This window comes from Buteo buteo, chromosome 5, assembly GCF_964188355.1.
Source record: "Buteo buteo chromosome 5, bButBut1.hap1.1, whole genome shotgun sequence".
NCBI classification, from domain to species: Eukaryota; Metazoa; Chordata; class Aves; order Accipitriformes; family Accipitridae; genus Buteo; species Buteo buteo.
In genome coordinates, this window is record NC_134175.1 from 50,290,326 (window position 1) to 50,315,851 (window position 25,526).

Here is a 25,526-nt window from a genome sequence, read left to right on the forward strand (position 1 = left end):
ATAATAAAAGGTGTTTTGAATTCAGTTTTGCTTTAAAGCTTGTTGCACTTATCAACTTTACATGCTCTTTGGACAGGCAGCGTAGGTATTAATCTCCGGTGATGTGTGCCAGCACTCGCCCCGGGTTGGCGTTACGCTGACCAGACCAGATAATACCAGAGCAAGGCCAGTAACGGGACGGCAGCTTCTGACGAGGAGGAGAAAGCAGCCGTGAGACAGGATGAGCGTTCAGGATGGAGCAGGACATGGGAGAACATCGGTGCCAGATTGAGTATGTTAAGCAGTGAGTACTGTCACCAATTAAAATAACCATAAAAAGCCAGACATTCCTCACTGAAATAACTCGTAACAGATCCCGAGTGCAGCGTTACCTTTCAGCCCAGCTCTGCGAGGGAGCCGTGGCCTCTGCAACGTGTAGATCTGATCTGGAAAAGGGACAGGGAGAAGCTTGTTCCCAACTCCCTTCCCATAGCATACCATCTCGTTAGTGGTATTCCTCGAGATGGCCCTTTCTGAGGCTCTTTCTCCACCTCTAAACCCCGCACAGCTTTTCAGTAATCCCTTTTCTGGTGTCCCCCTCCTTCTCTGTTGGCAGAGATGCTCCCAGGCTATAATCCTTCTGGCTGATTTGGGGGTAACTCACGAAACTGGTGGCTGGCAGCTTCACCTTCCAGCTCTTGAGTCCTACTAAAATCCCAAATTTGGCCTGCTCTGCTCCAGGCAGGGATTGGGAACTCCTCCGGTGTAGAGGTAAGGGGGGCTAGAAATGCAAACCGAGAAAGCAGGACCACCTGAGGTCCTCTGCTTGTCTCCTTGGGGAAGCCCCCTCAGTCCTTTGCTTAAAAAAAATTACACTCAGGGAAACCCGAGCGCAGCTAATCTAATGTGTAAGCACATGGTAAGGGAGTGTGTGTTTTAATGTGTGCCTTCGAGCTGACAAGTAGCTCGTTTTTCAGTACCAGAAGTGAGTAAATTCTTTAGATTTGTCTGCTCTCATCTTTCCAGGTAGTCACTAAAAAGTTTCAGTTCAGCCTTTTTTCTGTTTAAGAATAACAATCAAACTTACCTGTAGCCAAATATATTACATTAGTTCTTAAACACACAAGTGTAAAAGCGCTGGCGTGTATTTGAATGAAAAATACAAGTTGAATAATAATAACAAAGTAAAATACAGATTTCAAAACATGAATTCAAGCACTGTGATTTATCTTGGAAGAGGAGATGAGTATCTGACTTGTAGTAGGAACACGTGGCCCCTGTGGTGGAGCAAACTCATCCTCCCAGCCCAACGGTTATTCAGAGACAGAGCCAAGTGACACAGTTTAAATAACAACTCTGCTAAAATCCTCACTGGTTTAGTGTTTTGCACAAGGAGGATGAGGATATGACAAAAATGCATGCATTTTGAATTTTTGATTATGAAATGTATTGATACCAAATCCAGTATATACAGTATCCATATTCTGTTTTAGTGAATATTTTTTTACAGCAGTGAAAGATCCTTAGGACCCTAAAATTGAACTTTTAACATGTCAGCGAGGACCTTATCATTCACTCATTCTGCATGCTTGGACCATGCAACTTTTTTTTCAAGGTTTTTTTTGGGTGTGTGGATGGTTTCTTTTTTTTTCTTTTTTTTTTTTCTTTTTTTTTTTTTTTTGAGTCTGTATAAGCTGTTTTAAAATTCAGTCACTATTCACAATAGATAGCTGCCTCTCTAAGCCTTGCCCCATGGCTTCGGCGTGCACGTAGGGGGAAAAATGCCTTGTGCATCAGGCATGCGTTTGTGAGGCCGGTGAGGTTGCACACGCGTGTGCACACACACACATGTGTGCACACACACACAGTCTCTCTGCCGCCTTGTCCTTTGTGGCTATGAACGGGGGACGCTCTGCTTTTGGAGGGGGGGTTATTAGGCGTTTTCCAGTATTGCCAAAACAGGCGTGCTACAGATAAGATACTTGCATTAGAAGGATTTATGCTGCTTCCCCAGTTACTCAGAGGAACCCAGCTACTCTGCTTATGAAATAGCATATGGTTTAAAACCCCAACTCTTCTCTCTACTGTTCATTTAGTCAAACGAAATATTTTTTTATTGTTGTTTCTTGACTTTTTCTTTTCAGACACAATTCCTCTAGGCTATTGTTATTTCAACAAAGGAGGAGGAGGGTAGGCTCAGCTAGTTACTCTGTGGCTTTCTGGTGAGGAATTAAGAAATACTCTAACAGTTTAATAATGATAATCTTCAAATAGTTCATAACGGCATTAAGGGTAATTAATGACATTTGAACAGTAAGAGTACTTAATCCCTAGGGAAATGTGATAGCCACAATTTTATTTACATCTGAAGGTAAAGGGAAAAAAAAATATATCTGTTTTTAAAATGGTTTCCTACTTGCATTGCTTCAGATTTTATCTTAATTTATTATAAGCAAATAAAAATAATAGAGTTTTTGCTAATAATAAAAACTGCATTCCATGTTAGATCCAGCATTAGGTTAAAAATAAAGAGGAACTCTTATATGTTTCCTGTGGGATTAAGATTTTCTGAAAATTATAAATCACCGATGATACTGTGGTTTACAAAGAAGGATAACTTCTTCTGAAAGACCCATATATTTACATTTAAAAAATATTTTTCATAGCCTTTAGAGCCATTAAAAGAACTTAAATAATTTTGATGATAAATGCTACGCTCTGTAGCTTTTATGTTTTAGTAGTACTTTTTATTTTTTCTTCACATAGCTGACCTCGCTAAACCTTTGAAAAATGCTGTTACATCCTTTTACGTTTTCACAATTTTACAATGAGGGGAAAAATAACTCCTGTGATAGTTTTCGAGATAATACTTGAACTAGGCTGATTCAGATGTTTAGGTTTTGAAAGTCAACAGAAGGAAAAGGGTTTAGTTGACCTTGGGTTTTGAGAATAAATAGGATAACACCTGATTCAAGGCAGGAAGCTTTAGTTGGGGTAAATATACAGAGCGAACCAGAGTGTGTCAATCCAGTTTAGCATTTGAATGCAGCCTCTGCTCTTTTGGTTATGCTCTTGAGCCTGTTTCTACTTTTGGCTTTTACATTCCACAGAACTTCTGTAAAATCAGCAGGGACAGTGCTAATAAATTTATAATGTTGTTTTGTATTTCTGAACATAGTACCTCAGTAATTAAGTGAAATATTTATGATGAATATAAAACAATGCAAATTCATTTGTTTGCCTGAAAGCTAGCTTGTTATTTATTTAGATTTATCTTTGAATGATTCTTTAAATTGAATCACAGTATGAATGAGAGTGATATTTAAAGCAGAGAAAATTTGCTATAGTCTATTGATGCATTACACTGTGTTATCTAGTGTTAAAGCTATGCAGAGGATGATTAAAAAACCCCAGAAAACAAAAAAAACTTTGACCTAACAAGCATTCTTTAGGTTTTTTTTTTCTTGTAGAAATTCCACAAGCTAAATCATTTACCAACATCTGAAATCTTTAATGAACATTATGCTTTGTTATAGCAAGCTGTACCTATGCAAACTGGATCTTGAATTATAGGACAGGTAGGAGTAGGTTCAGCATAATGTGATCTAATTTTTTCCTGCTCTGGCTGTATTTTGCTTCATGGGCTACTACTTCCAGTAGTTTTTTTCATTTACTATATTCAATCCTCTAACCAATTCTAATCCCAATGAACGTAGTGACCTATGAAAGGAAATGTCGATGCAAAGTGTCCCTGTGTTGATGATTATGAACTAAATTGTTTACTTCAGTTGGATTTTTTTTCTCCTTCCCTAAGTAAAAATGATCTTCCAAAAATAACTTCCTTTACAAATGTATTACTGTTGCTCTCCTCATCTTTCTGTTTGACAGTCATCATGTTTACATCATGACTAAGGAATGGTTATCTTAATGTAAAAAATGGAAAATACGTTTGTTTAGTTTAAAAAGGATATTTTATTTTGAAGGTATTACATGATAAAGTGTTGCACATCCACTGATAAGGGTAGCTATACGTAGTATTTTACCTAACTCTGGATGGACCGCTAATGTGCTGAAAAATTGAGACTCATAGGTGGGAAGATTCCCCTAAGATTTTAGAAAACTTTAGCAGTGTATGGTACGCACGTATCTTCTGTTTCTTGTTTGATCTTGGTTTTGCCAAAACAACCTTGAGCAATCAAAGGTGACCAACTCTTACGTGAGTTGACAAATTACAGCTTCCGTAAGGTTCTACCTTACTGCCGAGTCTACAGCCAATACCCGGGTGCTTGGTGAAAATATCGCAGTTATTTAGAAGCTTTATTTGGTAAAGCATGCTATTATTCAGCCTTGCCATCATTTTATGTTTATTTTATAAGCATACAAATAGACTTTAAAATAGCTTTGCTTCATGACATGAAGGCATCTAGGTTGCTATGTTCAGACCGAGAGCAGGGCTCCTGCATATCAGCAAAAGCAGAGACTGAAGTTTGTACCTTACGGTGTCTTATATTGCCACCAAATGTCCTGCCACCGGAGCACAGGTACTGTGGCACATGAGCAGCTGGGCAAGCAAGAAGGAGCTGTGTGTGACAGCCCTGATTTGCAATGTGTTCTGCCCAAGGTGAAGGTAGGCACCTGCAAGAAATGCAGGTTGGCATTTCTTTTTGTTTGTTGGCTTCCCCATAGCTCAAGAGGGAGAACGTTAGCAAGGTGTTATGAGATACAGAGTCAAAGACGTGCTGTGCTGGCCAGGAGCAGAACAAGGAGTTTTGAATGACTCTATTGACATCTTTAAGAAAGTTTTGGACACTTTTTTTTTTTGTCTTTTAGAGAAAAGCAGAAGCTTAGATTTAGCAGAAGGAGTTCCATATTTGCTTTTATTTTCTTGGTGAATATATTTTATTTTTACACTCCTCATGCCTTAATATTGGTAATTTTTTCTATTAATATATGCATCACACATGGACTCCCAACAACGTAAAATATAGCCATTAACTCTAAGATTTAAAAGGGTAAATTTTCAATAAATCAGCCATGCCTGCTGCTTACTTTCTGGGCTCTTAGAAAACTATTTGAAGCATGCTGTAAACAGAGGGGAGGGCTCAGTGAGTTAGTTGGCTTGAAATGTGCTACTGTGTGTTACTATAAGAATGCTGTTTGGAGTCTCTTGCTGCCGCATACATTTTTTGGAAAACGATTTCCTTTTTGGAAATGCAAATCAGGCGCTACAGTTCGACGCCATAGTAGGGCTGCGAAGTCAAAGAGTAGGCCTCCATCGATACAGAAATATTAAGCATAGGGAAAGGGAAAGAAGTGCTGTGCTATACCATTAATTACTGCAGAAACTTAACTTGTGATTATGCCTTAGAAAGTTAAAATCCAGACATGATGGGCAGTCTCTGTCCCTTCTCCTGTTCCTAGGTCAAAAGGTCCTGCTGGACTTTCTTTCTTTTCAGGCATTCCTGGGAAGAAGATGAAGTTGTCGGCTTCAGTAAGTATGGCGATGCTCCTCTTTTCGTTCAAACCTCAGTGGCATGAAATTTTCAGCTCTCCTCATTTTTAAAATATAAAAATTTATTTCTCCTGGTGGATTCCCCATGTGGAGAGATTTAAAGAAATATATGAAGCACATTCATAACAAAGAACAAGCAAACATTCCCACTCTCTCAATTACTTTTGATTAAAAAAAAAAAAAAGTAGTATTTTTGAGCAAATCTCATAATTTGAGGTCTGCCTCAAGGCTTCAGAGCCCCGATGTGGTAGTCCCGCAGAGGTAATGGGGTGTGCTGTGGAAGGGCATGGCAAGGGGAATCCTGCCATCGTATCAATCCAGCTTCAGAAAGGAGGCTAAAAAAACTCTCTTTGAAGGGATATTTTGGTTAATGTTATATTTCCTTCTATTCCCGGATTACATGTACAGTAGAGTCAAAAGAGTATTCAAAAATCTCAGAATAGAACTCGAAATACTCAAAATAGGACTCCAGCGGTACAAATAGCATTCAGAGCAGGGTGCAGAAATAGCCCGTGCCCAGCTCCGCGCCGTTCCCGTGCCGAGCCCGGCGGTGGTGGGGCTGCGATGGCACCAAGGTTCAAGCCCACGTTGGCCACTCGTAGACCCACGCCACTCCTTTGGGCTCCTCAGTCTCGCTCTGGATCGCAAGCTCGCCGTTAGACTTCCTAGCCGTTTTGTCCATATAAATAGTAATACTTTTATGTCTGGTGTGAGCTGGCGTATTCAGTTTTTGGCCCTGGCTTGCTTATGGCATTTTAGAAACGTAGTTGGAAAAGGCCCATGAGGAGTTGAAAGTGCATGTATTCTGAGGAAAAAAAAAGAATATTAAAAATATAGTTGTTTACACTAATGATCTGAAACACGTTTTAATCTCAGAAGGGCTTTTGCTGTTAAACCCTGCAGTATGTTTTTAGTAAAGGGGATTACTAGTTCTCCGCCCCACCTCCAAAAAATACCCCAAACCCACATTAATGTTGTTAGTAGTACAATTGCCTCAGTCCTAAGATGTGTTTCTCTGCTGTGGTTGACAGTGCTGGGGAAATAGCTGGCTAAGTGATTCTTGGTTTTTAAACCGCAAAAGGCTGATCGTGAGTCCAATATTCACTTTTCAAACTTGGGAGGAACACGATTTTGACCTCAGAAAGGGCACAATGCCTGTGCTCATTAACATCCTCATAGATATTTTTTTCTTTAAGGGAGGCTCCATAGGAATACTATGGTGTGCCTGTAATATTGACTCCTTTTACCTCTTTTTTTTCTTGTTTTTTCAGCAGTTGCAGGTCATGGCCTAAAACTGGTAGCCTTCCAGAACAGGCTCGGGGTCTGCCCACAATAAAATGTAATATATGTCATGAAAAGCAGACCCCAACTTTGCTCCAATGAACAGTAGTATTATCTGCCTTTGTCGAGATGTTAATTATCAGGAGCTTGGGGTATGCAAGGTAACTTTTGGTTAGGAAAGGAGAATTTACAATGACTGGAATGTTCAATTTTGGGGTGCTTGGTAGGCTTTAATACGCACATGACTTTATTGGATGCTGTAAGGCTGGCATTGCTAGCAGACCATAAGACATAAAGCCAATACAAGTGATAGTCGGACTATGTGTAGGGCTAGTAGTGAAGTCGTGGTAATAATGAAGAATGGTGAAGCAGTAAAAATGAGAACAACTGAGAAACCAAGCCTTAGCTAGAAATTCAAATGCAGATATTTTCACTGTTCTTGCCGGCTTTCTGAAAGCCACTTGTACTAACAGAGTTTTATCTCCACGCGTTTAAGTGGAGATCAGATACCATGCCAGTAGCAAAAATTTGCTTTAATTATGAAATGAAAATAATTTTTAGTGGAAATTGAAGTCGTTTAGGTCTCAATCCTGCAAAGAGTTTTATGCTTGTGTTTAATTAGTGTTAATGTCTCTAAGTAGTCCCATGATGAATCCTATTGATGAAAATGGTGCTGCTCAACTAGGGTACAGCTAAGCACATAAATATGTCTTTGCAGGGTTAAGGCTTGGTTTACAATTGTACAGATTCATTTTCACTAGAGATCTCAAAAAGAGAAGCGTGAATTCAGAGTTAAAGATACATTTTGCTTTCACTGCTTTATTGCCCCAGTTATTAAGAAAAAGGCTAGATGTATTAACCTGTTGCTCCATCCACTAAGCCATACACAGTGCCTGCTCCTGTGCATAAGAAAAGGTTTAAAATCCTTATCATTCTGCTGGCCTGATTTCCACCGTCTCATAGCCTGTCATTCACACCAACTAAAGTATTTCCACTATCCCTCAGAGAAAAGCAAAGCCAAAGCAAATTAATCAGAGTAGCCACCTGCTTATATAGCTTAGATCATCTAATCAAAGAACAAGAGCACTACAGTGATGGAACATTTGGTTCAAATAGCAAATAACACATATCAAATATTGAGAGGAACAGCATCTCAGTGCTTTGAGAGAGAGTAATCGCTGCTTATCAGTTGGCTATCGTGAAATGGTCAAATATTCTGAATTTTAGATCACACGCTGCATTTGTTGTAACTTAATACTTTTCCCAAATAAAAAGAAATGAGGCAAGAAGATGTTTGTCCCATTAGCAATGTGTAAGTGAAAGTCTGCAAATAATTGGATATCTAGGATACATTAAACTGATAAACATTTTAAATTATTAAAAATATTAATACAGAGCACTAAAGAGTTGGGTTTTTTCCAACTAAGAAATGATTTTCTGATGAAAGTGAGAAAAACTATTCTGCATCAGTAGAAAAAATGTTATGTGCTGAACCTGAAAAGTCTATGAAGTTAAGTAAATTTGCAGTTTATCAAATAAGATTTATTTTCCTGGAAGAACATACGTGCTTGATAGACACATGCACACACATATTCTTACAATCACTTTTGAAATTTTGAATTTGTATTATGAATTTTCTTAAAATTCAGACTATCAAAGTGACTTCTTTCACTAGGAGCACTCAGATCACAGACACAAGGTTGAGAAGCGTTGGGTGCGGATGTGTGTCCGTGTGTATGTATGCATGCGTTATGCCAGATTAAGAGCAGCGCTTCCCCCGCCTGGTCCCCATCTACCTTTGCTCAGTTATGAACACAAGGAGAGACATTAACTTGCTTACATTTTAAAAATGCATTCCATTCCGGTTTTGATACGTGATGAAGGCTGGGGGAAACTATTTGAAGTGAGAGATCATCCCCATCTTCCCTTCTCAGCATCTTGCCTGCAGCTTTTACTAACCACCAGTGTTGATTATTTTTAACTACTTGCTTCTTTCTCCTTTCCACCACCAGCAGCATGTCAACCAAATCCATGGGAGTTAGTCAGAATGAATCCTTTCAAATATTAACATACATTCAAAATGAAAGAAAAAGCTTCCTTAGTGCCTGGCCTACTTTTACGCAACTGGTGAGAGCCAGTGCCCTGAAGAGGTTTGAAGAAATCAACGTCTTCTAGCGATCTTCTTGTGCTGACCGTTGTTTTGCTGTGACCCTCCTGATGGACCTGCCTGCAGTCTCCTCTCTGGTCAATAAATAAATTTTCCTTACAAAACTTTAGGCCTGCCACTGCACTTGCTGCGAAACTATGAAGGTTTCCTTGGACTTTCATGGCATATTACTGACCTGATGCAGTGTAGGATGGTACCGGAGAAGAAATGTATATATCTCTGTGCTGCAGGGAGTATTGTGCTGAAAGAAGGAGCAATTTTATCCCCTTCCTTTTTTTTTTTTTTTTATGCTAACAGGAGATTCCCAACATGGGTGAAGAAATGACTTGGTGTCTTCCTCAAATGAAAGCAAAACATTAGTGGAATGAAATGCACATTTGCCAATGATGCTCAAGGTAATGTAAAATTGCAAATATTGACAAAAGAGGCTGTGTCCTGTATTGGTGGGCAGGTGAAGTCACAGAGACAAAAGTCATGTCATCAGATTTGGTTAAGATATTTGGATGAATCTGGCTGAATGGAAGAGGTGATACTCCAGTAGTGAAGATCTGGACTTCACTCTCTGTTGGCTTACTTGAAAATACCGAGTCAAGTTTAAGAGCTCTGTGCTTTTCATCTAAACCTCAAATTCAAGGTGAAAATCTTGGTTCTTGCATTTCAGGTATTAATAAGCATTCTATAGACACTATAAAATAAGTCACCTGAAAATTGTTTGCCATAGTTGCCATTGTTTTCCGTGGTTTCTACAATCATGAAAAAAATCACAGAATATCCTTGTTTTTCCGTTTTTACTTCCTCAAAGTGGTAAAAATAGTCCTCTCTTCATCTGCTTCAGAGGGTCATTGTAAAGACGAATATCTTGAGTCTTGCTGACTACTAAGATCATTCTGTGTGCAAATAACCATAGTGTGTCTTCAGAGGAAATTTCTGTAAAGGCCTGTGAAAAGGCTTTATCTTATCTGACCACTGTTCTCCTGTCGCATACTGCCCATGCTATCCTACCTTTGCTGGCCACAAGGTACTTGCAGTGGGTTTTTTAAATCCATTTTTCTGCTTGGCCAGCGTCCATTTGCTGGTACTTTTGTGCTAAAAATTTCCACCAAGGGCTGAGATTTGATGCTCAGGACAGAGTTAATTTTCTTCATAGTAGCTAGTATGTTTTGGATTTGTGTTGGAAACAGTGCTGATAATTCAGGGATGTTTTCGCTACTGTTGAGCAGTGCTTACCCAGAGCCAAGGGCTTTTCTGCTTCTCCCCCCACCCCACCAGCGAGGAGGCTGGGGGGGCACAAGGAGTTGGAGGGGACACAGCCGGGACAGCTGACCCCGACTGACCCAAGGGGTATTCCAGACCATAGGACGTCATGATCAGCAGATAAAGTTGAAGGGGGATGAAGAAGGAAGGAGGGACACTGGGAGTGATGGCATTTGTCTTCCCAAGTCCTCACTAGTCGTGATGGAACCCTGCTGTCCTGGAGATGGCTGAACACCTGCCTGCCCGTGGGAAGTGGGGAATGGATTTCCTGGTTTGCTTTGCTTGCATGTGCAACTTTTGCTTTCCCTATTAAATTGTCTTTATTTCAACCCATGAGTTTTCTCACTTTTACCCTTCTGATTCTCTCCCCCATCCCACTGTGGGGGAGTGAGCGGCTGTGTGGGGCTTGGTTGCCAGCTGAGGTTAAACCACGACACAAGTGAAGGTGGAGGGTTTGAAGATCACTCCCCTGGTGAGATGACAACCTTGCAGAGTGAAAATCAGGAATACATTCTGCAGGAAAGTTGGACTGATTTAAGGGAAAATGTGGGGAGATGAAAAGCAATCACCACTGGGCTATGAAGATAGGAGCAGAAGGGGAATGAGGTGCTTTGAGTGGGAGGGATAAAATGTTAAAATAACATGGTCAGTACTGTTAAATCTTAGAAGACTTTGTGTTTAGCTAGGCATATCAAAGGCTGTGTCTTCTAGAGCACGATGTGCGCTCCTTCCTTCCCTCACTTGGTATTTAGCCTCTGCTTGGGATGGTGAATCAGACAGGTCACCCCGGCGCATTGCTCCAGCCTGTCTTGCACGCAGCATGGCACCAAATTGATGGCTGCTCCTCACCCTGTGGCTCCCAGCTCCTCTTGGCTTTAGCACAGCGAGTTCCCTCTGATCTGAATGTCTTCAGCTGTTGTCCTCCACGTAGGGGGCCCTCGTGTTTGGCAGCCGCTGCTGGATCAGGCCCATGCAACTGCTACCATAGCTCGTCTTCTCCAGCTTAGCTCCAGGTTACCGGACGCTGAGGATGAAGTCAAAGATCTTTGATCCTGATGAAGCCACAGCACATGTGAGAAATGTGTTGGTAGTTGGAAGGCAGAGGGACCAGGACAGGTTTCATCAGGAAAGGAGTTGAGCAGTAGAGAAGGAAACTGTGGCACTGCTGGTTCTGAGAGAAAAACACTCTGGAAAAAAAAAAAAAAAAAAAAAGTTTTGCAGTTGATTTATATTTCTATTATAGGCTTATCCTGTTAGCTTGTTCTTAGAGAAGAGCTGTTCCCTGAGGTACGATTTATCCTTTTTAGAAACTCTCCTCCCCCAAGAAACTTGCAACAGTGGAAAGAACAAAAGTTGGGGCTGTGTTTGAAAGAGAAATCTAGCAAAAGCGATTGAGCAGCTGTATTCAAGGCTGCATGCAATGACTAACTCTTCTGGGGTGCAACCACTTAGTGTAAATGTTGAGAAATATTCATCTCTCAAAGAGAGGGACTTCATGAGAGCACTAATGGTCATTTTAGAGGTTTCCACAATAGCAGCATTCTCCCCAAATTTTGTTAAGGTGATGTTTTGAGAGCTAAAAAAATTAGGAATGATTCTCTAACAATTGGATTTGTTTTCATTTGGTTTTTTTGTGTGAGTGTCATGGGGAAGATAGAAGATGGTAAGGATAGAAGGGGACCGAAGGAGTGGAAGAAACATGAAAGACAAAGTCAGGCCAAGAGCTTGCAGAATGCAGGAGACCTTTGCATCCATGAAGACACGGCTGCTGAGTCAGGCCTGTGGCTATGTGCACACCCAAGAAATACACATCTGCTGATAGAAAACAGATTTAAAAGGTAATCGTGAAATTGCTTTAGAGCTCTGAATGTGTTTGGAAGTTTGTGACTGGTTGTCAGTGATGTCATAACCATATTTATTATAGCTCATAAATGGATGGGTCTGACTGTTTTCCTTATTTTAATGTATAAATTGCAGTTTATAATGGCAATAAAACACTCCAGGCTGTGCATTTCAGGGTGATTATTGCATTTCTCAGGTGGTTAAAGTTACTCTAACTGCCTTTCAGCTCAGATTTCAATAGTATTTGCCCAGTGTTCAGGCCATTTTTACTTGTATTTTTATGTACAAACCTCAAATTAAAGTGTTTTATTGCTTTTTAATTAAAACGTTGAAGTGTAAAGAAGGAATGGTCACAGGCAGATAGAAACTCGCCGTAGTAGGTGTTTTGATCTAAGAGGGGAACGTATAAGGTAGATGAGGAGAGGAGAGGCTGCAGGGCCTGTCAGTGCGTTTGGATATTTCATAGGTACCCACTACTGGTTCCAGTAAACATGTGGTCGAGTAGAAACATTTGTGAGCCAAAGGCGTTGGTGTCTACCTTGTAAAATCTAGAACAGAGAAATTACGGACTAAATGGTTGTGAGGCCTTAATTAAGTGCTCAGCACCACTGTGCCCTCCTGGTTGAGGCTGAGGCATGCTGATGTTCCCCATGTGGTAGCTTGTGACACTTCAGCTCATGGTGTTCCTAATTTTTAAGAGGGGGAAAAAAATGCTCTGGTCTTCTGTGCTCTCAGTCTTTGAGACACTGACCACCTCGCGTGTGGCTGACCATACAGGGCAGACTCCAAATCCAGTGGCAATGGTGGGCTTTTAATGGAAAGTAGTTATTCTGGAAGAAATAATTTCCTGGGTATATGAAAGAATTAATTCACAAGTTTGACCCATGTGCAGGGTGAAATGTTTGCTCATTGAAATCCTTTCGGCTGATGTCATGTCTAAGTATCTGCTTGCTAAAGCAAAGCACCAGTGTCCGTGTGTTACACGTATTCGTTGAGCGGTGGCTGCTGTCTCCGCGCTAAGGGAAGGACGGTCCCATGGAGAGGGAGGGCTGCTCCCTCTCGCTGTGGGGCTGATGGACCCACAACGACGGCGTTCCTCCACGCCTTTCTTGACACCGTGCCTCTCCTTCTCTTAGACTGGGATGGCACCAAGCCCTGGACCAACCCACTGGTGAAACACCCTCTTACTGGACATCCCTACCACCCTACAGGCCAGCGAAGCCCCTTCCTATCTTGGCCCTACAAGCTTCTGAGAGGGCATTGAAGGCGGGTGGCACGGCAGGACACAGCACCCATGAGGTTCCTGCTCCTTCCGAAGGCCCCGACACTGACAAAAGTTACGGCCGTGTCTCAGGTTTGAGGTTATATCTCAGTCAGCACGAGCTTTCTTCTCGAGGTTGGGCCATCGCAACGCTTTGGTGGGTATCTGGTCATCTACAGTCATATACCCCTTTCCATGGTTGGTGTGGGGTTGGATGGCTGTACATGGCAGGCCAAGCTCTTTAACTGGGGTTATCTCTTGTGGTACATCTTTACAAGAATTAGTGTCAGAGTCCTCTAGTTCACATCTTGTGGGTACTATTTAAAATAAGTTAAAAAAGAAAATCATGCCCTTACACACGTGCCCCTGACAGGTAAGGACATAAGTATTATAAGCTTTGTGGAGGAAAGTTAAATTAGGGATTGAGCCTTCCACTAAGGAGGAAAAAAACCAAACCCAACCAAAACCCAACTGGTTGGGGTGTCTAATTTTACACAAAAAAATGTACCTACGATAATATTTTCAAAGCAGTTTTTGCTATTGTTTCCCCCATCTTTATTTCTATTTCTCTTGTGCAAAATATCCCTCTTGTATACCTCCCCTTTCTTCCCATACAAGAGTGGAAGAAATGCTTAATGGGAAGCAAAACACATTAGGAATATTAAGGAAAAATTACAGTATATACACTATGAAATGAAATGCATCTTTTGTGAATAAATCCCCCCAGAAATCTTATATTTCCAGGCATCCACTCGCATACCTTCATGTAACAACTTATACATTCGTAAAACATTCATTGAAAGCAGCTCTGCAGTTTTATAGAAAACAACATGCCAGGGATGCAAGAATCTTGCCAGTTCTGTGAAAAATGACACCAATTAAAGCTTAAATTGCTTGTTTTCTCATAAGGTACATATTTTCATAACTTTGAAATCAAATAATTGCTGCTTTTATATTAAATACAATAAAACAAAAAGGATGCTAGTTTAGAGGAACTGCTACAAGCATTTTAATATAATTTTCCCACCATTTAAAGTCACAAAATATGGAAAACAAGTCAAGTATGCAAAGTTCCAAGGAGATAGAGAAACTCCTTCAGATTATTACATCATTTGTCTTTTGTGTCAGGAAATGTGTATGTGATTTCATTGTTTGATTAAATGCCAAAAAAAGGCATATTGCTCTTATCTAACTGATTACAGATTTTATTCATCTGAAAAAGTATTTGTTCGTACTTTGACATTAGAAGGCAATATTTTTTTTAATGGTCTGAACAAGCATTTTCAAAAAAATATAATCCTAACTTCCCAGGCTTGCTTTTTATTTTGTATTAACAATGCACTGTACTAAAATTTCCCATACTGGAACACAGTCCCTAGTGGTTTTCAAGCTATAAACTGAGTAAACAGTCCCTTTCTTATTGAGTGTCTGTGTGAATGCATGTTGTTTCTGGAATACATCATATTCATTTGCAGAAACCCTGCGTATGGATCTTTAACACTTTTTTTTTTTTTCCTCTTTTTCCGAGGTATCTAAAATAATAGCTTTTTAAGACAGTATTACAGTCATATAACTTGTTGGGAAAAGCACACTCTATGGCTCACAATCTGAATTAAGCATGTGTCATTGTGGGTAAGTTTCATTTAAAATACCTATATCTGCTAATTATTTAATATGCTAATGCTATGCTGCTGTACTATCTCTGAATTATGTTAGCATGTTTTCGGTAATGCTGCACTAAGTAGAATATAAGAAAATAAACTAAAAATATTTCCATATTGAGTTCCCTATTTTTTTTTTTGTGTAAGTGCATATAAAGGTGGCACTTACTAGTGACATTTTTTGGACTCTCACCATATGAGGATTGACAAACTTAGATTTGCATTCTGAAGAATACTTTAAAAAAATACATAAATAAACTGAGGACAAACATGAAGCTTCATCTGGGGACTTCAAGGTCAGTTACCATTGGCCTGGCCTCCATTAACCCCCACAGGAAATCTTCCAGGATCCTTATTTTATCTTGAGTGGGTGTTCCCAAACTATCAGTCTTTTATTTTTTGTCCACCAAAATAGAGACACAGTTTCCTTTAAAAGACATGAATTTCATCTGGTAGAACATTTTAAAAAATGTTTACAAGTCACGGAGAAATTTGCAAAGAGAACGGTGATATTTTAAATTGCTGCATTAACAAAACTCTGCTCTGCCTAAATTTGGAAGAAGGAAAAAGAAGATTTGAAAACTTAGTAAGCAATTAATAGTAAGATATTAAAAGACAGCTAAGCGTTCTCAGTCACTAGGGAAAATAAATTGGTATGGCATAATGAGATCCCTACAGTCTTGTGATCAATCCAAAGTCACAAGAATGTAATACCAATGGGTTAACTAATTTTGCGTATATATTTAAAAAGTCTCTCAGTAGTCTGAATCATGTCCAAGACGAATACTGAAGATTAGAAGAACTATTATTAACCCATGAGTATTACGCTTTCGGTGTGCTTTGGCAACGAAGAACTCTAACAGGAGTAAACTGTCTGAAATATGTGTCTTTTTAATAAAGTAGGTAATTTGTTTGTTGGGGAGGGAGAGTATATCTTATTTATGGTGTCATTTTAAACTCAAGTTACAACGTCTTAGATTTAAGAGACAGGCCAGTAATGCAGGCAAGGGTGTCTCCTGCAAGGAGACAGAGATTAATGCCATGTGTCCTGATGATTCTCCACCACAATTTAGGATTCTGGTGGCGCCATGACGCCCCTGTTTTTTATGGTGGTTTGCCAAGAGAAAATGACTTAAACCAATTGTGAATGCATTCCTGTTATACTTTTACACAACCGCATTTATGTACATAAATAGCATAATGAGTATTTTTTAAATGATCTTTCGTTCCAGATTCACCTACTTTGCATAAAATGTCAAGCGCAGGAAGGAGGGGAGTTGGGGTTTTGTTTGTGTGTGTTTTTTTTTCTTTTTCTTTCCTTTTTTCCTAAATGAGAAAGGTTTTCACATGGGAATATACTTCTTTTTTCCCCTCCTTTTTTCTCCATGACAACTGACCACAATTGAAGTAGATTTTTCTTAACATACTGTAATGTGAGAATTTTCTTCAGCTGGAGGGTGTTTTATTCCCTAAATTGAAAGCTGTTCTACTTTGCTGCATAAAATGTGAACTTGAAGATTAGGATGGGTACCTTTGCCAGGTAAAAACTGGTACAGGGAGAGCTTGAAGGCCCTCAAAACCATAATAAGCTTTTAAGACTTTACAGGTCTGAGGTTGAGAACGGCTTGTAGGCTGAAATGTTCTGAGCTGAGAAAATGATGTCCTTATATTGAGGAATGTTTACACCAGGCAAGCAGAGTTTTTTAAAACGTTTTGCCTAAATTCACAACTGTTTTTATCAATTTACTTGCGTATGAGCATAGGTATTTATGCAGCATTCATCTTTTTGGTTTCAAAATTTTGCAAAGGAGGCATTTATTCTCCCCCCCCCCCCCCCAATCCATGAAGAGGTGTTTGTGGAGTTGTCTATTTTATGGTGTTATTTTTGTGAGACTGCTGTAGGTCAATAAAGCAAGATTTATTAGTGGCTTTTAGAAATGCTGGTATTCTAATCATTGCTATATTTTTAGGAGTGAGTCTCTTTTTGTTGCCTGAACCACTTAATTTGTCTCCATGAGTTTGCTTCTTGGTTATGTTCCTATTTGAAGGCAATTCTCAAGTGCAAGTGCGTTCGTGCTGGGTGATGGAGCCCACAGAGCCGGTCTGTCCCTCAGAGGGTTTTGAAAACTCAAAATGAATTGAAGTATCTAGCTCGATATTTAATGGGAGGAGGGCTCTGTGTAAGGATGATGGGCTTGGAGGCCGCCTCTGCTTCTGGTTTGCTATACTCCAAAAGATTTGCGATTCTTTTCAAGTTACTCGTTTCCTACTGTGACTATGACAACTATGGTAATCAAGCCTGAAGCTTTTGAATGACAATGTCATCACGTTTAAGTATTATTATGGCTGGAGTGGATAAAGATATATTGCAGTAGCTGGGAAAGAATAATATGCATTTATAGGTAAGGTCTTTGTCCAAGGCCAAAAAGGACATCCTCCCTTAGTCCCTAGGTTCTTGGTCTGACACATGGCCTGAAGGGGGTCTGATAAATAATCTGTAGTGAGAGTTATAGTTTTTGTTAAGAACGATGTCAATGAGTGTGCTGAAGAGCGAGAGGCTGTTGAATACTCTCTTGCAGCTATTGCAACAAATAATAGGCAGTTCACAGGAAACTCGTACAAAGCAGCTGATCTAACCATATTGCTATTTTTATGGTAAAGAGGTGTTTACTAAGCAGGTCTCTCTTCTCGATGCAAAAAAGGTGGTCTCCAGTATATCTTTATGTGTTCTTTAACATAATATTTTGGTTTGGAAATTAGAGACTGAGTTAAAATTATTACCTATAGCATTTGAAAAGTAATTTCCTCTTGATGTGCAATTAAGGTCAATGTTTACATATAACTTCAATGTCATAATAACATAGTTTTTTTACTGCTACATGTGGTTCCTGCCATTAATATATCCAGTTGTATCAATACTGGCTCTTACAGTGGTGCAAATACATGGGGTGGTCTTGGCAATACGCTTTCTCTGGAAGTTGAAGAAATCTTCTGGCAGAAGTGAAGAAGGAGGGCTAGAAGATTAAATAGTTTGGCAACCAGGGCAGAGGAAGAGGTCTGCTGGCAAATGAGGGGGAATTATTGGCACTGGAAATTAAGAGGGTCTAGCAGTGTGGAAGGAGAGAGAAAGGGCTTTGGAAAAGAGATGGAAGGGCCAAGTACATAGGACAGAAAGGTCAGGAGGAAGATTGGCAGGAGAGCAGAAGAGTTTGCCTCCAGAGAGAAGCAGAAAGGGATGACTTCTTAAAATAGAAAGTCCAAAGAGTATCATCAAAGGATTCAGCTGTGGGAAACCTGTCCAGCTAAAGAGGCAGCAAGCCTGAGATGTTTATTATTTTTAATTTTTTGGAATGCTGCAAGATGTAAACCAGTCAATTCCATTAAAAAAACATGTTTAGCTTCAGACTAACAAATTTGCCTTTCAAATTTTCATCAGAAAACTTCTGGTGCAGCTCAAAAAGTCCCAAACTAGAACCCCATGTTATCTCAGGGTCTTACCACGGCTGGGTCATAAGCTGCCCAGCTATTTGAAACGTAGCTGAAAATGGCTGTAGCAGGTTACTTTTCAGACATATGGAGCCTTGTAATCAGGCAAAGTTACAGTTTGAATTATGAAATAGTAAGTGTGTTTTAGCCCAGTCTGACTCTTGTCACCGGGTGAATTTTTCAGACTTATTCATACTTAATTGCTCGAGTACCTTTATGATCGCCTATCGTATACAGGTCAGTAGTTATGTTAGCTTCCAAAGTCAGCACTTGTTACTAAAATCTTGCACCAACAGGTAATATCTGTTACTTTTTATGAGTGTATGAGATAATACAGTGCACATCAACTGCTGTTGTTGGAGAAACATTGACTTGTAACATAATTATGCTTGAGAGCTTGATTATTCTTTGCTTTGTTACTTCTTGCTTTTATGAAATCGGTTTCTGTCAGTTTTGAAGTATGTTACCTCAAGACCCGAACGTGTAAGGTACTTGCAAAGTCAGCTATAGAAAACTCTTCACTTAATGAACATGTTAACTTTACTTTTGTGTTTTTATAAATAATTTATAATGTAAATTTCTGAGGTCTGGGGTCCCTTTCCCAGAGGAGAGGTAGTCCTAGTACAGGAATTCAAAAAGTTAGCACATTGCTGCTTCTGTTCGTGGCTGTGCAGCTTTATATGTTATGATATTAAGTGATAGGATGTTTGCTTTTCACTTGAAAAGATCAGTAATGTCAATGAATATTATGGAAAAACAGAGCTGTAGACTTTTTCGGGTGACTGCTCCCTAGACTCTTACTCAAGGAGGCTTCCAATTTTTGACTGTCAGGTGTATGGAGAGGACGCATGTATGATAGAGTAAAAGCTGGGTGTTTATGGGAGTTATTCCCACTGCCACTGTGAAGTGTTGTACCATGGGCTTCTACCTTGTGCTCTGGTTTAAGAGGCAACTAAAAAAATCTGACTCTAATGCACAAAATTTTCATCTGACATCTGTCATATTACCACTGTAGCCCCATAAAAATTCAATACTAGTTTTTATCTATTTTACATCCGTAATAAAGAGAAAAAGTTATAATTTTACTAAAATACACATTTAAGTCTTGAGCCCTGTGATGAGAGTTTTGACATTTCAACACTGGTACATAAGAAGGAAAAGAAATTCAAAATGTCCTTGTAAGGAAACTTCTGTTTACTGCTGATTTCTAGTTATCCCAAAGTCAGTCCTGTGTACTGGGCTGATTATAATGCAGTATTTCAGAGGAAGAGAGAGGCAAAATATTTTGATGAATTTAACTGAATTTAACAGAAACAAATGTTAGCACTGGAGACTGGCATGTGTCTGAGTGTCTAACAGCTGGATGAGAATTGTGTTTGTGAACAGTAATCCTACCTAGATTGCTTTCGGTGGGATCAAAGCCCACGTTTGGTTAATTTATCGAGGATTTGTAGTTAACCACAAAGTTGTGCGCACCGTCTGCCTGCCAGCCTCCTCTGTGTCCGCTGGAAACAACGACCCTTAGCTGAAACATCCATGGCACGAAAAGTGACCTGGACGTACCCCTCAAAGGGAGCCAGCCACCTTCCTACACCCCCACAGCTTTTCGTCAGGGAGCTGGCGGTGAATGTTTAACGTGAAAGCATATTTTGCACAGGTGACAGATGAAATTTGTTATTTCTCCTGTGAGGAGGAGCGGGGCTTTCAGGGAGGGCTCTGGGAAAGCAGTACGAATCGAGCCATACTGTCATATTTAGCTGATAACAGCTGTTTATTGTACAGCCTCTCCTTTGTGCTTGGACTATTGCCACGTATGATTTAAGCGTGTTTGGAGTCCTGGTGGGTGCGAGAGTCTTGCTGGGTGGTGCCTACTGGGACCAGTGATGGGAAGAGGGCAACAGTCTTACTCTTTAGTTGGTGAATTCATGCAACGCAAAAAAAATAAGGAAATGAAAAGCTAATGCTCTTAAAATGGGCAGCCTGACACGTAATGGAGATGGGGCATTGAGCCTGGGTATGTCAGGAACATAATTTTAACACAACAAGACACATGTAACCAGGCATGACACATTGGCGTGCTGACACGTGAACCAGTGCATCTGAAACAAAGGCAGTTTGCTGAAATTCGTATAGATTCCCCTTGCCCTGAACAAATTTCAGTTTACAAGATTTCATGATTAACAAGCTTTTTAGAATATTTACAACTTTCTGAAAAGTGAGCTTTTTCTTTTTTAAAAAAAAGTTAAATGGAACACACACACTGCCTTTGAAATGTAGCCATAGGAAGGTCATATATTTAGGTGTTACATATTAAGATATTGATTTTTTTTAAAATATAAAACCCCTGCTTACAATAAATACAATGCAAGTCATAACCTTTATTATAAAAATATTTCAGTGTTCCACAGTAAAGGGTCATTAACATTGCTAAACTGTAGAATTTGATTATTAGTGGAGGATACTACATTTTGTTTTTAATAAGGCAGTGATTTATATAGAAACTTATTAAGAAGCAAGATATGGCTCATTTCTGATCTCTGACATGCTTAAAAGATGTTGCAAATTAAGGGATTGATCCTGTAGATCACTGAGCTGATATGAAGAAATGTCAATAAACAAAGTGCTTGCTCTGTCACTGGCCTTTACCTTGCACTTAAGCAGATGTACTGAGATGGTAAAGCTTTCCTGATCCCAGTCATTTCAGATTTTGTATGCTAGATGGGAAGCCAAGCTTATGACTTTCTTTTTTTCATTCTGGACAACTGGTTGAGTGTTTTTCTGTGAAGTGGAGAAAACCTCATCCGCAAGGTGATCACCATCTCATACTCGACGTGCACAGCCAAGCGGCTTGTTGGTGGCCAGCTGTTGTGCAGGAGCACCTGGGCAACTGTGAATATTGGGGAGGGCTGATGGTAAGCAAAGGTGAAGAAGCGACACAGCTCCGAAGCATTAGCCACAGCGAGGAGATAGTGTCTATCAAACACTGGCTCTTCAGTTCCTTGTAGTGAGAGCTGAAGCTCGTGAGCCTCTGCAGTGGAAGAAGTGTTGGAAATTCAACCGCACAGTGGCAAGGTTAGTTCACGTGAACAGCTTCATCCGCCCTGATAAATTAGGATCAGCTCAAATAATTTATTTAAGTGACCCAAGGTGCACTGCATCACTTTTCCTGGAGTGGTTCAACCAGAAAGCGTGTGCTGGGGTCATCTCGGCTCCCATAAGCATCTCCGGTGGTCACAGAGCCATTCCTTGAGACAGCAAGAAGAAATATCGTGCCCCCTACAAGTGGGACAGACGACCTGCCTGGGATGTGGGTGTGCCTGTGTGGCTGGGACCTCCTGAGCTGGGCAGAGCTGAGCTCTTTGGGTTGAAGGACGCTTGGGGTGGCAGTAGCAGAGCCAAGGGCACTGAAGGGAGAGGAGTGACGCATGGCAATTAAAATAACTGCTGGAAATGGAGAGTTCCTAGGGGGAAAATAGCTTGCCTTCGTATAAGTCCCTTTATGTGTGCAAATCTGTGGACAGTGTGATGAAAATGCATTGTTGTATGTTACCCAAGAAAATTTCATAGGGGGGAGAAAAAAATTTCCTTTGCCAGAATGATCCTGTTACACATGCAGTACTTATTAATGTGGGTGAGTTTGGTTGGGGTTTTTTTGGTTGTTGTTTTTTTTTTTTTTAGGTAGTGCATGTTTTTCATTATTTTAATCGGGAAAAGCCTGATAAAAGAGAATGTACACTTCACGTGTCAAAGAACATGCTAAAGCTTTTTTATTCATATGTGAAACCTGCTTATATGTCACTTTATATGATTTTCTTTTTAAATTTTATTAGCTGAATTTTAGTGCTCTTTAAAGTAAAAGTGATAGCAACCAGGTGCATTATGGGGTAGATTACACAACCCTGCCAACACACCTACATGAATAATTCCCACATTTCCAGTCTCTGCCGTTTGTGCAGGATCAGGCAGTTGTTTTGTGCTGTTGGTACATCGAAGGCTCTCAGACAGACACCACCAGTCTGATTTTGATACTGTAAGCTATATTTCACTCCTCTAAAGTGAAATACCTATTTAAAAAAAAAAAGCATTGTTCTTCACAGATTTTATGTGTCTGTTTACATGAGTTTTCTCTAATATTTTTCAGTTCTGATGAGAACTAAAAGAAAACTAAACAACAAACAACCTTCCCTCCACTTCACCTGCTTTCTGGCTCAGCCAATTGAAGCCTTCCCATGACTGTTCAAAATACATCTGGAGGGAATGGCAGTTGTCTGCTAAACAATCAACAATAAATATATGTATTTATGAGGACGGTGAGAGGCACGAACAGCATCCCATGCAGCCACTGCTGCCTGTACCTGCACTAGCCTGTTACTGCTTAAAGATTTAAAAATTTTCTACGGCTATTTTTTTTTTTAACACCTCAACACAGTGAAGCAAAGACATTTGCAACCTGATTTAAAAAAAAAAAAAAAAGAGAAAAAGCTTTATATTCTTTCTCTTCAAGCCTTTGATCCCGACTCTCCAGTCGTGGGAACAAGGAGAAGTCATCTTCTGTGAACTGTGAGTAGGAAGCTGCGAGGGAATCGGCAGATGAGTTTGAACGTTAGGCCTTGTTTATACTGGGGATTAAGTCATTTGTGGTCAGTAACCAATGCAGCTGGGCTGCTGCAGGCTCCCGGTTCACTTCAGATGACATTACCCGAGTGAAAATCGGGGGCACACTCAGCTGCTGGAAGGGGAGAATTTTGCCCCGGCTGTGTGCGTGGGGGCACTTCGCTCCCCGCCAGGCTGGGGTGAATCCGGACCGGAGCCGACCTGATGTTCTCGGTCCTCGTGTTTCCAACATGTCAGGTTGGAGCAGAGCTCCTTGGGCGAAGGGAAAACTTCAGAGGAAAGGGGTTCTGAAGAGATTGATCAAAACCATAATTTTATGGGTGTAGCAGTAAACAGCCAAGCCAAGCCCGAGCTGCAGAAAAGAGCCGCTCAGGGCGGCTGCTACTTGGTGTTTCTCAAGATCCTAAAGAAGACAACAATCAGCAGATAGGGAAGGGAAGGGGGGGAAAATGCCTAAATTGCTGCAATGATCGGTCTGTGTAAACATTTCAAGCATCTGTCTGCATTTGGAAATATCCTGGGTTGTGCTCTGAAAGTATTAAGACTTTTTCCAAAGGTGATTTTATTGTCAACTACTATTACGGCAGATTTATTTTTTTCTAGGAGGCACATGGTTAACATCTTTCTGTGCTTCTAAATATAAACTTGCTTCCCAGTAGTTATTATCCAGGTCTCATTCCTTCTCTATTTCTCTTTCCTTTTTTCTGCTCCTCTCCTCTTTTTCCTTCTCCTGTCACTGTCTGTGTGCATTTGATGAGGCTCTGAGTTACAACTGGACTCTGAGAGGATGGATTCCTTTTGTGATCTGTACCGAGTTATACCAAAACTTTACAGAAAGTTTTACTTTCGTGGAGTGCTATATAGTGACTTTTTATGTGTCTAAGAAATGGAAACATTTTGTCTCGTATAAAAAAAAAAAAAAAGAAATATTTTTATACTGTGCTCCATTCACAGACCACATCAGAGGTATTCTAAGAATAGAATAGATCAAATATATTTTATGGAAATATAATGAGAAAAGGATGTGTTCCCAAAACTCACTCTGAACAAAGGAATGCAACATAGTCAGGAATACTTTAATGCGCCTAACAATTTTCTCATGTGAAAGGCTGAAGGAACAGTCTTGGTTTGAAGAAATCTTCCAATTCTCCCCAGGCACCCTGAACTTGAAATCAGAACTAGGAAAGCTATATATTACAAAAAAGAAAATGTATGGAAAAAGTGACTGAGGGCATTAACCATAAAAGACGTTTTGAAAAGAAAAATAACATCAATATGAAACATTTTGTCATGTTTCATTTCATTGATCATATATTTATTTTATGTGCTCTGGAGCGCTGAAGCTTAGATGTAACTACATTTCAGGAGCCTCATATTAGACCTGTCATTCTCTTTGTGGTGAAAACTAAATAGTGAGGAAAAAATAAAATAGATTGCAGTTATTAGATTTGGGTTGGATTCCATCGGATTGTGCTTAGAAACTTCAAAAACTGAACTTAGAAAATGAGACATAACATTAACAGCTATTAAGGACACTGCCTGTGTGACAGATAGAGAAGTAGGAGGTACACCTACAATGTAAAATAATGCATCTTTTTCATAGTAATGCAACATGTTCGCCTTAAATAGGCTTGTAATTAAAACTGCCAGTGTTGATTAGATCAACCATGTAGGAAAGATGCATTTGTATTAGTTCTAATTAATTCTATTTTAAACAAGTTGGTTACAGATTGGGTTTTTTTTTTCACTCCCCGATACAATGGCATACATTTCAGCTTTGTATATAGCTCCCAAGTCATACAGGTCTCAGTTCAAAAGGCTCAATCTCTGATCCCAGGTTACTTCTGCCTCAGGTCTGGACTTCTTTTCCTAGGCAAAACCTGCAACCGTTTTAAATAGGGTTGTTACAGACACACAATGGATGGGATCAGGCCACCGTTAGCATCGTCAGACACTTTTTTTAGCATTGGTAAGGAAAATGAAAGCATTTTTCATAACTCAGGCTCTTGAGTAATTGGTCTTAATGTGTTTTCCAATAAATATAAGGTTGGCTTGGAAGTTAGCAACAGAGAGAAGCGGGGTAGGGAAAGGCACGAGTTTGGGGAGCTCTGGCAGCCCCCGGCACATTCTCGCAGCTTTCTCTGGTGCTGGGTGGCATTTCTCACACTAGGCATCTTTGAAGATTGCTGGTATGAAGCCCAACGAGATATACACTGTGTTTTCAAACCTCCCTGTTGGAGTCTGACACCCTGTTAGAGCTGAAAGTCATAGTCTCCTTGAATTGAATAGAATGAGGATTTGGCCCTAAGTGGGTATTTTCAGATATATCAAGCAACGCAATCTATGAATGCTAATGAAGTCCCACCGTAGTGGTAACATATGCGATGGCATTTTATGCAGTTCAGGTCTCTCAACAGGCTTTCAAAGGTGTAACTCCAGGGGAATAATGCCAACCTTTCTCTCGGCTCT

At 40.0% G+C, this 25,526-nt stretch overlaps 1 long non-coding RNA gene across 1 annotated transcript in view; it reads left to right on the forward strand.

Moving 5' to 3' along the window:
* Positions 1–11,669: 11,669 nt before the first annotated feature.
* Positions 11,670–25,526, forward strand: part of LOC142031684 (uncharacterized) — a 28,825-nt gene continuing 14,968 nt past the window's right edge. The window contains exons 1-3 of the long non-coding RNA XR_012650590.1: positions 11,670–12,031; positions 13,172–13,453; positions 14,825–14,928. This is a non-coding gene — a long non-coding RNA (uncharacterized LOC142031684). The remainder of the gene's footprint in view (positions 12,032–13,171; positions 13,454–14,824; positions 14,929–25,526) is intronic.